A 14,387-nucleotide genomic window follows, 5' to 3' on the forward strand; every position below is an offset into this window, starting at 1 on the left:
TGGACACAACCTGTCACAGTCGGTCCGGGAAATGGGACTGTCACACCGAACCGCCTGAGTTCAGCCGCCGCTCAACCCCTGGTGTCCTGGTCCCAGGACCCGGATGAGGTGATGATGCCGAGACCCAACCCATCCGTTAAGATGTATCTGGGGAACTTTACCTCCATCACCCGGCCTGGTATCGGATCCAAACTTCACCTAGATCGATGCCTGGGGTCGATCATTGTTTTGCATAGTTCCAGTACACTGGAAGCGGCCATTCGGCCCGTTGTGTTCTTGCAGACACGAGGGTTAAACAGAATAATCGCACTCTCGGGACACTGATCCATGTGTATGAATAGTTTCATCTTTCCCCTGTTCAGACAGGACAGTGAGATCCGGATCTCTCACGTCCTCTCGGGGGTCTGAAAAGTTTATTTCCATTTTCTTTCCATGACTACATCTTGCCAAAATGCTGACAGTGTTTCCCGATAACTGGCCCTATTAATGCAAGAATTTAAGTCTTGTTCATTTATCTGGGTTTCTCGGAATAGTGCACACTACCTCCAGAATTCCAAAGGAGCAACCCAGGCTGTCTAATATTCCCACACGATTAAAATGGGGAATCTTTATTTTGTTTTACATGTACAGAGGTAGAGTGAAAATCGTTTATTCGATATATCCACACAGATCAATACATTGCAGTAGTTCATTAAGGTAAAATATAAAAGAGTGTAACAAATCATTGTGGTTACAGCGAAAGTGCAGTGCAGGTAGATATGTTGTGCAAGATTCAATCGATTTAGACTGTGAGGTCAGGAGTCCACTCATCACGCTGGGGAATAGCCAGTTCTCTTATAACAGCAGAATGGACATCGTCCCTGAGGCTGGTGCTATGTTTCTGTTTTATTATATCTTCGCCCCGATGGGAGGGTGAGAAGTGAGAATGTTCAGGTTGTGGTGATCTTTCATTATGTTGGCTGATTTACTGAGGCAGTGGGAAGTGTAGACTGAGTCCATGGAGAGGAGGTTGGTTTCTATGATGTACTCAGCTGTGTCCACAGTTCTCCGCTATTTCATTCAGTTAAAGGAAGAGCAGTAGCCGGATGAAGATGTGAAGTACCCGGATGGGATACTTTCTGCGGTGAATTGGTAAAGTGTGTAGAGTAGAAAATGGCTTTGTTATACTATTGGAATCTGTTATCTACTCGTGTGTACTATTATTTCAGGATCTGTGTATTACTGGAGAACCATCAGAAATCGCCCTTGCTCCCCTTCTCCCATCCGGCTCCATCTGCTCAAACCCTGCCCATCTGGTTCAGTCTCTGTCTAGCCTGCATCCCCCCACCTCAGTGATATATATCAGCCATCTTGTTCAGCCACTGTCCAGCCTGTGTCCCATTGCTGAAATGATATATTTCAGCAAACTCTCTTTTAAACTTTGTCTTTATTGTGAAGTTTTGTTTTGCATGTTTTCCAGGATTGTTTCTTTTTGATAGCTGGAGCTACCAGAGGTTTAATTGAATGCAGCATGTGGCAGGGTAAAAGCAGCCATTTCAATTTTAGTTTCCCAGTAACAAAATGGCTGCAGTGTTAATCTTTGTCAGAATGAAACTCATAGCATTTGATGTTGAGTTTGTGTTTTCCTTTTTCGGTTAAATTTGGCAAGCTATTTCCTCCATTTCCAGGGTAACAGCTCATCAGAGCTGCAAGTAGTGTTGCAAATTTTACCTCATGTGGTCACCGCCTCTCAGCGTAGAGACAGTGGCCTCAGGAGCAAATGTAACAGAGTGACAGTGGGAGGAAAGGATGCTGTGAGCATTGACTGTATGGGATGGATTACACCAGGGTCAGAATGAACTGAGAACTAACAAATGTAACAGAGTGACAGTGGGAGGAAAGGATGCTGTGAGCATTGACTGTATGGAATGTATTACACCAGGGTCAGAATGAACTGAGAACTAACAAATGTAACAGAGTGACAGTGGGAGGAAAGGATGCTGTGAGCATTGACTGTACGGGATGTATTACACCAGGATCAGAATGAACTGAGACTAACAAATGTAACAGTGACAGTGGGAGGAAAGGATGCTGTGAGCATTGACTGTATGGGATGTATTACACCAGGGTCAGAATGAACTGAGACTAACAAATGTAACAGTGACAGTGGGAGGAAAGGATGCTGTGAGCATTGACTGTATGGGATGGATTACACCAGGGTCAGAATGAACTGAGACTAACAAACTGATTGGAGTGGAGTGGCACTTACAGTTTAGCGCGTTGCTGATATTTTTCAATCAGTTACCATCAGTGCATTAAAATGAAGAAGTGGAATAAAAATATAGTTGCAGGAAATTTAAAGGAAGAAGACAAAATTACTGGAAAAGCTGAGCAGATCGACAGCATCTTGGACAGTCCCAGTTTAGATATTGGGTCTTCCACCATTTCTCCTTTCACAGACTGCTTAATAATTTTACATTTTGTTCCTGCTACACTGAGGGGAAACATGGCAATATCCCACACAGCAATGACATTGTGACCAACGTGCTCAGTTTAGTTGCTGGAAACAAGCTGAAGTGTATCTGCATCCTCTGACAATCTACAGACCAGTGAACCAGCCTGACCACCGGCCCCGGCAGAGGGTCATTAGGTTCCAGTTCCATCTCAGTTTGTGAGTTGGAAATGGCAGGAACATCACCGCAAATCGCCGGCACCAAAGCGTCTTTGTATAGGTGATAATGTTGGGCTGGTGACTGAGGATATGGAACTGGCAGTATAGGGGCCTCAGTCCAGGTTGGTAATCCTACATCTGGATTGGAATTTTCTCAATCTGTAGTGAAGCTGATGTCTCTGACGGTTGGACATTGGTTATGGGGAAATTGCCGTCTGCAGCACCCAGTGGGACATCATACCTGAGAAGTATTCTGGAGATTTTTGAAGAGCTAACTATGAGGATAGATGAAATAGGGGAGTGATGTTGTTCAGCTGAACTTTGGAAAAGTCTGTAACAAAATCCCGCACATAAGCCCTTTTAACGCTTCCTCACAAACGTCAGGATCTCTCACTGGTGGAAATTGAAGTAAACTCCTCATTAAGGACCTGACCCACCTTCACAAACTCCAGCCGCATGTCCGACCCTAGCTTTCTAAACCTGGTCAGCATCTTTCTTCCTCTTGACCAGTTGATCTACATCTCTCTCAAACATGGTTCCTTCACCTATCCAGGGTGTTGCCTAAAGTACCTTCTCATTTGCGGTGTACATTTTCCAGAGCGCACAAGTTCCCTGATTGATCTCTGAGATTCTGGCAAAATGGCATTATAGTTCCATTCAGCCAATTAATTACTTTTGGCCTGTGGGGAGAGAGCAGGACAATGTGATTAGTTAGGGGACTGGTAAAGGTCCGAGGGGAGAGATCGCGGTAATGAGATTCGTTTGGAGACTGACACGGAGGTTTGGGGAGATAGTGGGGCAGCTTTATTAATGTGGTGACTGATGCAGGGCTGTGGGAAGAAAGCAGCAGAGAGATCAGTTCAGGAACCGGTACAGGGATACGGGGAATAAACTGGGGCTTAACGAGGCAGTGGGATTAGTTTGGGGTGACACGAGGCTGCGGAGACTTAGCGAGTTTGTGGCATTATTTACGGGCATTTGGGGTTACTGAAAGTCCCCCGTTTAAGAAATTTGGGTGCCAGTACAGAGTGAACACACGAAAATGTAAATTTTACTGTATTTTTCACCAGTCTTGTGTTTGTGCTGTTACATAAATAATTGAAATGACAAATCGAGCTCCCCACCCCATCCCTCCATCCAGTAGCTCCCCCTACCGGCCGAACTCCGCATTCCCATGCTCTCACCCCACCCTTCCTTTGCCCTCCAGGCTACGGAATCCCCGAGCCCAGGAGCACCGCCAAACCCACGAGTGCCGGGACTTCTGATCACACACCTACCGGGCCGGCTCTCCCCCATGGATCACGGGGGTGAGGTAACTCTCCAACCTTCCCTCACCTTCCCACAGCCTCTTCGACCTCAGGACCTATTGACCCGAAACGCCCCGCAATCGAGGCCCCTCTGTGCACAAAGTAGGGACCTCCCGCGCCTTCAGCACCCTTACCGCCTGGGACAGAGGCAGGAGGTCGGGGGAGTTTTGTGTCCGGATGAGGGTCGGCACCGGCGGATCACCGTATTGAATAGGAAGTACAAGGGAGCGGGAGGGTGGAGGAGGAATCCCGGGTACTTGAAGGTACATGAAGGGCCAGAATCTCTCTCAGGGAGGGGACGTTTCCTCGTGGACCCTACCCACCTCCAGTCCGGCCCGGCTCTGGGCTGCACTGAGCTCCGACTGCAGACTGGAGAGAGGGCTGCCTGTATCCCGTCCGCATCCTCCCCGGGACACTCCATCTCTCGGTGGCAGGCAGGCACCGTCCCGTTCGGGAAGGACAAGGGGCGCCACAGAGGGCAGGGAAGGCGATATCTGCGGATGGCCGGAGAGAAGGAGAGAGTGAAGGATAGGTCGGAGGAGGGGATGCAGGTGGGGGTGTTCGGGAGAGGAAAGGAGGATGGTCGCGAAGATGGCTTAGAGATGGAAATCGCGAAAAGGGGTGGAGAGTGTGATCAATGTGACAGGGAGAGAGGGGTCAGACTGAGACGGAAAGGGCTGGATGGATGTTTCAGAGGGATTTTACAATGGAAGCTGTGCAGCCCTAAAATGGCGTGTGGGTATGAAAACCCTCTAACGACTCACGGTACCTAGGCCTTTTTTCTGACTTACAGTGCCCCATCCTCCTCCATCCCAGTCTGTCTCTCAGCCCCCATTCTCTCTATCTCCCTCCCGCAGTCTCTTGCTCTGCCGGCTTTCTCTAACATCCAGTCTCTCGCCTCACCTCCAGCAGGCTTTCTCCTAGTCTCTCTCACCTCACAGTCAGTCACCTGCGTCTCTCTCCAGACCTGAGGTCTCTCTCCAACCGTCTCAGCAACTCCCGGCAAATCACTCCCTCCGGCCTCCCGTCACATTTACCACCGATATTCTCTCTGCCCTTCTCTTTCTCTTCCTTCTTTCCCCCATCCCCCATCTCTCTCTCCAGACCGTCTTTCCTACCCGTATCTCTCTCCTCTCTCTCTCTCTCTCCCTCTCTCTCTCTCTCTCTCTCTCTCTCTCTCTCTCTCTCTCCTCTCTCTGCTACTACCGTCCCACCATCCCAGCCTCTCTGTTTACCTGATCTATCTCCTTCCAGATTCCTATCCCACCCCAATTTTCTTCACACTGTGATCTTTCTCACCATCTCTCCCTCAGGTCTCTCTCCTCAGCCCGACATCTGTCCCCATTCAAGTCCACTCCCTCTTTCTCCTCCTGCTCTTCCTATCAATCCTCAGTCTCTCTCCCCGTCTCACTCTCCTTTCCCAATTTCTCCCTCCTCAGCACTCCAGACCATGTGGTCCCAGATTCTCCCCCTCTCTCACAGTCTGTTCGTTTAGTCCCGACCTCTCTCTCTTTCTCGCTGTCCCCCCAGGTTCACCCCTTCTGTTTCTTCCTGCAGTGCCCACCGTCTCTTTCGCCTCCAACTCTCTCTTTCCACATCTTATCTTTCCCAATCCTTGTTTTTCTCACCTGTCCTCTCCCCTGTCTCTGTCGCTCCCTTGCACCGCCCCCCCCACCCGTCTCTCGTTCCGCATTCTGTTTCCCCAAGTCTCTACCTCCCCAGTTTGTTTCAATCCACATTCATTCCCTCTACCCCTCAGTCTCTCTCTCTCTCTCTCTCTCTCTCTCTCTCTCTCTCTCTCTCACACCCCAGGATCCCTGTGTCCCTCACTCCACTAACACTCCTATCCCGTCTTTCTCCCCAACTCTTTCTCCCCCAGTCTGTCTCTCCCCAAAATTTCTCTCTCCACATTTTCTCTTCCCCTTGTCCTTTTTCCTAGTATTTCTGTCCCCCATTCACTCATCTATCTACACCCTTCCCCCTTTGCCTACTCTCTCTCTCGCTCTCCCTCTCAGCATCTCTCGGAACCACAGTGTCTCTCACCCGACTCTCTCTGTCCCCTCAGTCTCCCTCGTCTAGTCTCCTTCTACCCACCCCCTCTACCCGCTCTCCCTCTCCCCCAGCCTCTCTATCCACCAGTCCCATCTTCTCTACGTCAGTCTCTTTCTACCCAGTCTCCCTCACTACCGTCTCTCCGCCCAGTGTCTCTCTACCCAGTCCTTCTTACTTCCCAGTTTCTCTCTCCCACAGTTTCTCTGTCATCCCAATCTCCCTTTGCCTACCTCGACCGTCTCTCGCCGCATCTCTCTACCCCGCTTTCTCTTCCCGTTTATCTCATCGTTCTTCTCTCCCCCAGACTACAACCTCCAGTGTGTCTCGCCATCAATCTATCTTTCTCTAACCCCCAGTCTCTTCGCCATCCCACCGGTCTCGTCTTCACAGTCACTCGCTCCCGTCTCTCTCTTTCCAGCCCAGTGTCTCTCCACAACCCCGTCTCTCTCTCTCTCACGTTCACTCTCAGTCCCTACCTATCCCCCCATCTCTCTGTCCTCCAGACTCTCTATACTCCAGTCTACTTCTCCCCTCAATCTCTCTCCCAGGTTTCAACCTCTCTTGCTTCTCTCTGTCCCGGTCTCTCTCCTTATCTTGGTCTCTCCTCAGCCCAGTTTCCGTCACCACTCCGATCTATCTTGCGAAACCCAAACCTTCATCCACACCCAAAATCTCTACCCAGCCCGATCACTTTGCTCGCCATGGCCACTCGCCGCATTCAAAGTCCCTTTCAATCTCCTCATTCATTCTCTCTCTCTCTCTCTCTCTCTCTCTTCTCCCCCACCCCCCCCCCTCGTCGCCACATCCCGTCCGGTCTCTCTTCAGCACTCCAGTCATCTAGTTAGTCTCTTGCAGATGTTCTCCGTCCTCAGTCTCTCTTCTCTCTCCACTCGCTCTTGCTGCTCCCAGGCACTCTCTCCCCCAGCCTCTCTCCGACCACTCCGTTTCTCCCACAATCTCCCTCCGTGACGTGTCCTCCCTCAGTCTCTCTCTACTCGTGTCTTTTCCTTCGGCTCTCTCTCCCAGTCTCCTGTCCCTCTCGCTCTCTGCACGCCATTGCTGCTCTGCTGACATCCCTGCCAACAGCTCCTACCAGTTTACTTTGGCCAGCTTCTCTCTCATACCACTGTAATTTCCCTTACTCCTCTGAAATACTGCTACATCAGACTTTGCTTTATCCCTGTCAAATTTCAAGTCGAACTCAAACATATTGGGTCTAGGATATAGACATATATATTGGCCTAATCAGCCAGGGACGAAATTGGTCCTCTTGAAAATCAACAGTATCATCCATGACTGGAGCTGAAAGATCTTCAATAGATTTCAGAATCAGAATCAGGTTTATTATCACCGGCATATGTCGTGAAATGTGTTAACTTAGCAGCAGCAGTTCAATGCGATACATATTATAGTAGGAAAAAAAATAACAGTATAAGGATGTTGCCTGGATTGGAGAGCATGCCTTATGAGAGTAGGTTGAGTGAACTCGGCCTTTTCTCCTTGGAACGACGGAGGATGAGAGGTGACCTGATAGAGGTGTATAAGATAATGAGAGGCATTGATCGTGTGCACAGTCAGAGGCTTTATCCCAGGGCTGAAATGGCTACCATGAGAGGGCATAGCTTTAAGGTGCTTGGAAACAGGTACAGAAGAGATGTCAGGAGAAAGTTTTTTTTTAACGCAGAGAGTGGTGAGTGCATGAACTGGGCTGCCGGCGGTTGTGGTGAAGGCGGAAATAATACTGTCTTTTAAGGGACTCCTGGATGGTTACACGGAGCTTAGAAAAATACAGAGCTATGGGTAAATCTCGGTAGTTCTATTTAAGGACATGTTCGGCCCAGCTTTGTGGGCCGAAGGGCCTGTATTGTGCTGTAGGTTTTCTATGTTTCTATTTTTTTCTAATAAACAAATAAGTAAATCAATTACAGTATACGGATATTGAATAGATTAACAATCTTGCAAAAACAGAAATAATATGTATTTAAAAGGTGAGGTCGTGTCCAAGCGTTCAATGTCCATTGAGGAATTCGGCGGGTAGAGGGGAAGAAGCTGTTCCTGAATCGCTGAGTGTGTGCCTTCAGGCTTCTGTACCTCCTACTTCATAGTAATAGTGAGGAAAAGGCATGAACTGGTTGCTGGAGGTCCTTAATAATGGACGCTGCCCTTCTGAGACACCGCTCCTTGAAGATGTCCTGGGTACTTTGCAGACTAGTACCCAAGATGGAGCCGACTAAATTTTCAACTTCTTTTTCCCTCTGCAGCAGCCCAACACCCTACTCCCACTCCCATACCAGACAGTGATGCACCCTGTCAGAATGCTCTCCACCGTACATCTAGGGGCAGTATAAATTCCGCCCCCCCCCAAATAAACGGGAAGTTGGGATGACTCGCCTACCCGAACCCTGAATGGGTGAATAGAGTGTACATACTGACACCATGCAATTGACCGTCGGGACGAAATGTGGAATCGTCCACTGCATGCAATTATTATGAAAGTATGTTTACAAATGTCAGCTTTATAAAACTGTTAGTAGGAAAAAGACAAGAAAAAATGCCCTTCAGAGTTAATCTCCAAGAGTGCGCACAAGTTGGAGCTCATCTTGAGGTTGTCTTTAACTCACGGGTGGACGCTCGGTCTGTGTGTATGCCCACACAATCTTCCGAATGTCACTCGAAATTCATCTCGAACAACCGGGCTCCCCCACGGGAGTATTGGTCCTTCATCCCTGAAGTCATTTATTTGCACAGGGCACCTTGTAAAACAGAGACAGCACCCTGAGCCATCTTCCCTCCTGTATTCTCCCACACCCCACCGAAAAGACCCCAACCCACTCGAGAGTCCGTCACAATAACCACTCAGCCCGGCATTCTCTAAGAACCTGCTCCTAATTCCACCATCCTGATCAGCTGACACAACATTCCTAAGTTGAACAGCACAGCCTCTTAACTTTAGCTCAAACCCAAACAGGCTGAAAGCAGAACAGACCTCACAGTCTGTGGTGGCCAGTGCGATCATGTTTGCTGTTGTGTGCTGGGGCAGCAGGCTGAGGGTAGCAGACACCAACAGAATCAACAAACTCATTCGTAAGGCCAGTGATGTTGTGGGGATGGAACTGGACTCTCCCACGGTGGTGTCTGAAAAGAGGATGCTGTCCAAGTTGCATGCCATCTTGGACAATGTCTCCAATCCACTACATAATGTACTGGGTGGGCACAGTAGTACATTCAGCCAGAGACTCATTCCACCGAGATGCAACACAGAGCGTCATAGGAAGTCATTCCTGCCTGTGGCCATCAAACTTTACAACTCCTCCCTTGGAGGGTCAGACACCCTGAGCCAATAGGCTGGTCCTGGACTTATTCCTGGCATAATTTACATATCACTTTTTAACTATTTATGATTCTATTACTATTTATTATTTATGGAGCAACTGTAACGAGAAGCAATTTCCCCCTGGGATCAATAAAGTATGACTATGACTATGACTATGAGAATGGCTAAAATGAAATACCTACAGCAAAACAACAAAAATCTTAGCCAGGTGTTCCATATATGAATAAAAATAGATGTAACATTTGGTGAAATTCTCCTCGAAATATTGCCGGGACTGCCAAAGTGCCAACGATTTAGATTGAGTAAAATGCACTATCTGCCTCCAGGAACGCTCTGTGAATTAGGATGAAGATGTCACCGAATGTCAAATGATTGTACTCGATCACTTGTCAGGGAATGAGACTGTACAAGTGACTGGTGTGTCAGTCTGTGGGGAAATCGCTTGGGACCATTGACCATCACTCCACCCTTTTACAGGTTGTTCGAGAGAAAAGATAGAACAGATATTCAAGCCAAAGATCAAAACTCTGCGAACAATAATATCGGTGGTATAAGGAGAGCACTTGCATATGTTATATTAGTAAAGAACACCGAACAGGTATGAAGTTTTTGAAGAAGACGGCAGGCTTATGTTGGAGTAACCGGCCGTGCAGGGAAAGATAGGTAGGCTATTTTGTCAATTTTTTTTAAGGAATAATCAAGAAATTTAAGCAGAAATGTCCAGGTTTAGGCCGCTCAGATTGCTCAGATATGTTGATTGCCGCGTATCGGTCACCCGTGTTCTGTCAATCTCTCTATACATTGACGGCTCCCTCCGCTCTGAACAATTAACAACGTTTTAAGCAAACTCATTTTCACCGTTCACCTGTCATCGTTCTCTCCTAAACTTCCGTTCGTCACCCGCAGAGAGGAGCCCCGCTCAGCTCGCCACTTTTAAATTCTGTAACTACTCCTCACCGGGTTTTTTTTTAAATGTGTCAAGCTATCCGATCAGAAAGTTCGATTTTCGCATTGAAAGATTCTGCCTGGTTCTCTGAACTTTTCAACTACTTTGCACGTTAGTGCTGATATCATCAAAGTGAATATAGGTCCGTCAATCCATCTGCCTCTTTCGGATTTGTTCCAAATTACTGCGGCTTGATTCTAAATGTTTCAATGCTTACTATTCCAGAGCGGAATTTCGTATGAACGTTACCCCGTCTGGTCTCCAATAGACACCACTGGTTTGTCTTTTAACTCCCACTTCAGTTCACGGAACAGTACACGGAAACAGACCCTGCTACATTAAATCGCACACAGACGCTTATTTGAATCTCGGAAGTTTCCGATGGTTCGGGTTCCGGTACATAACTAATGACTACCGATCTCCCCGGAATCACAGCGGCGTATCGCCTTCCGCGTTCCCCGCAACGGTGCAACAATTTCTTAAAACATGACGCTACACCTTTAAATCTAATTTAAAGCACTTTGCACTTTCGATACGGAATAACTCCAAGCAGCTCCTAAAGGCGCCGAGCGCACTGGATTATTGGAGTTGGTTTTTTTTTGACAGCGGCTTTGCAATGATAATTGAAAACTGCTTGCTATGAAGCCGCAAAATGAATCCATCTCCGCGATCATCCACTCTACATCTGTATCAACTGCCGGGTGATTTTCTGCCGAGATCACGTAATAAATTTCAAGGGGCCATCGAAAGAACAGAGAGCTTTCTCACAATGTCGGCACCGCACTCACTGATACACCGGCATCACAACGCTGTCGGTATCGGTAACTGAACGAGTCCAAACACCGCGCACACAGAACAGTAAATGTTAGTTCCCCTGTGTTCTTACCAGGAACAGCAATCACGGCAATAATCAAGAAGTATATCTTTCTCACACGGTAAAATGTTTCAAGCATGCTGTGTGAGATTCACCCCGTCTTCCAGCTGCCCGCGATCTCGCTGAAGAAACTCTGAGTTGATGAATCTCCACGCTCATTCATTTATACTCGCTCCAGCACACTGAATATTCAATACTACACAAGGCTGACGTGTCTTCCAACAGCGGGGTAAAAATAAACATGATGTCATTCAAGTGAAATCCTAATTGTTTGATGCATGGATAGCTTGACAAGGAATTGCAAAATCTCAAGGACGAAGAAAATGACTATTCGGGAAGTCAGTGAATGTTGTTACGAAACACTCTCAGGCTCATCTCTCGGTTTCATGATCGCTATCGTTGATCTTCTCCATTCCTCAGCTCCATAGACTTTGTCTGATCGTCTAATGTTATACTGTCATTGGGCTACTGTGTATCACTCTGGAAATGGCCTTTGCTATGGATCATAGCAATAAAATATTAAAAATAATATTTTGATTGTACGTTACCGTAATATAGTAATGAGCCTTAGACTTTAATAACACCCAGGCTGACGAGAATACTGAACGCATGCAAACCTTTAATGAAATTAATTATCATTTGTCAAGAACTTCAATTCCATCCGCAGAAGTAGAATTCCCGGTGGCGAACCATTTCAAGTCCTGTCTCCAATCCCCCTTCGACGTGTCGGCTGAAGCTCTCCCTTATCCCAACTTTATTACTCTGGCATCTTCCACCTTCTCCCAGGGCAGTTGAAGGGTCGCAGCCCGAAATCTCAACTGATTATCCATTTCCATAGATGTTGCCCGACCTGCTGAGTTCCTGCAGCATTTTATATATCCATCAAATTGATGCCGTCCCTCACATGGTAACCAACTCCCATCAAAGTTGGCGCCGGTATGATGCAAAGTAACTCAGTCACCGAACATGTGACCCTCGAATTGGTGCAAAAGTAGAAATGTCGACAGGGTGTTGGGGGGTGAGCGGTTGGGCAGATCTGCTGCACCTGATGGTGTCGATCCGTGGCCTCCTCATGTGTTCTGATCAGTCCACCCTCCGGGTGGAGAAGCAACGCCATAAATTCCCCCGGTGCCCTTCACCGGATTGTATGAATATCGATTGCTCCTTCCGGTGATCAAAGTTTGCACCCGACCCCTCCTCACCTCCATCCTATTCCACACGCGGACATTTTACTTCTTCCCACCCGCCTATTACTTCCCTTTGGGTCCCCTCCTCCTCCCCTTTCACCTATCGTCCACGCTCCTTTCCTATCAGATTCTTTCTTCTCCCGCACTTTCCCATCCACCTGGTTCATCTGTCACTTTCCAGAGAGTCTCGTTCCCTAACCGGCCAGATTTTAATTCAGCTGTCCCACCCCACACTTCCCTCAGTCATAAAGAGGGGTCTTGGATGGAAATGTCGACTCGTTTCCATAGATGCTACCTGACCTTCTGAGTTCCTCCAGCATTTCGTAGAAGATTAAGCAAAGAAGTTTTAGAGTATTTATCAGGGAGGGTGCAATAAAGATTCACCAGATTGATCCCTGCATCGGTGGGGTTATCATCTGAAGAAAGATCAAACGCGATAAACATTTTATTTGGGGAATCGAGGACTGAGAGGTGAACACGTTGAAATGCACAACATCATTACCGGCTGAACCAGGGATCCCAGTCTCTGAAAAAGGGGGTGGACTGTCCGGGACTGAGATGAGGGGAAATGTCTCCACTCCAAGGGTGGTGAATGTCTGTAAATCCCCACCACAGAGGGCGGTGAAGACTCAGTGATCGTCCTCACATAAAACAGAGGTCAGCAGATGTGTGGACCGAACGGATCGAGGAAAGATACATGTGGCTGAAATGGGAGAGCAGTCGTCATCTCTTTGATGGTTGGAGGGCGAAATGTCCAACTGTTTCTTCTTCTCAATTGGTGATGTGTCCGTGTTCCCGTCCAGTGAGGCCGCGGGACTACGAACAGAAATCAGTGCATATGAACCCAGAAGTGATTTAAATGTTACATTTCCGATTTGGGTGTAAATTATATTTCGAAATGGTATGGGCATCAACCCCGTGACTATGACACGAGTGAGGAGGGAAGGGGGAAGATACGGAAGAAAATTTTAAAGTGTAGTTGCTGTAAATATGAAATAATGTAAAAAATGCTGCAGGTGGGCTGAGAGGTGAGGAGCAGAGTCTTCGGGTCAGGTGGAAGTCCGTAAACCGGTCACGTGATGTTTCCTACTCCCATCTCACCGCACATCTGTAGCATCTGCCGGTTTGTTTCTCGTGTGTCTGTAGTTTAATCTGTCACCCGTTCAAACAAACCAACAAGATCCAGACCTGTCACGTCCTCTTATTGTAGGTGGGCATTTTTTCCTGACTCCTTTGCCGAAGCGCCGCCAATGTTTCCCAGTATATGAGTAGCCGGGTTTCGGCAGTGAAACATACTTATTAGAGGTGTACAAGATAATGAGAGGCATTGATCGTGTGGATAGTCAGAGGCTTTTCCCCAGGGCTGAAATTGCTAGCACGGGAGGGCATAGTTTTAAGGTGCTTGGAAGTAGGTACAGAGGAGATGTCAGGGGTAAGATTTTTACACAGAGAGTGGTGAGTGCGTGGAATGGGCTGCCGGCGGCGGTGGTGGAGCTGAAAACCATAGGGTATTTTAAGAGTCTTCTGGATGGCTACATGCAGCTGTAGAAAAATAGAGGGCTACGGGTAAAGCCCAGGTAGTTCGAAGGTAGGGGCATGTTCGGCAGAGCTTTGTGGGCCGAAGGGCCTGTATTGTGCTGTATTTTTTCTATGTTTCTATGACCGCATCTTTCCGAGATTGAACAACTTTTCCATTTATTTGAGTTTCTCAAAAAATGTGTACAGTACATTTAAACCTCCCCCCGAAAGATCCAAATCAGCAATCCAGGCTGTCTTATATTTCCACACAACTGAAGTGGAGAATCGGTTAATTACGCTTTAATTTAAATTTTGCACTCTTATTTAATTTAATACACACACACACACACACACACATTTATAAATTTACTTTTTTTCGGCTATGATGAATTACATTGCACTGCTGCCGTAAAGATAACACGTTCCACGACATTGCCGGTGATATTAAACCAGATTCTGAACTTGTCAGGGGAGACCCTCCCACCGGTCACGTGATCACAATTTACCGCAGATGTGCAG

The 14,387-nt window shown here is 47.5% G+C and overlaps 1 long non-coding RNA gene across 1 annotated transcript in view; it reads left to right on the forward strand.

Annotated features, from left to right (window-relative positions):
- The window catches only part of LOC134342103 (uncharacterized), a 34,397-nt gene extending 32,876 nt beyond the window's left edge, over positions 1 to 1,521 (forward strand). The window contains exon 3 of the long non-coding RNA XR_010016941.1: positions 1,209 to 1,521. This is a non-coding gene — a long non-coding RNA (uncharacterized LOC134342103). The remainder of the gene's footprint in view (positions 1 to 1,208) is intronic.
- Positions 1,522 to 14,387: the final 12,866 nt, after the last annotated feature.

Source organism: Mobula hypostoma, unplaced genomic scaffold, assembly GCF_963921235.1.
Source record: "Mobula hypostoma unplaced genomic scaffold, sMobHyp1.1 scaffold_121, whole genome shotgun sequence".
NCBI lineage: Eukaryota > Metazoa > Chordata > Chondrichthyes > Myliobatiformes > Myliobatidae > Mobula > Mobula hypostoma.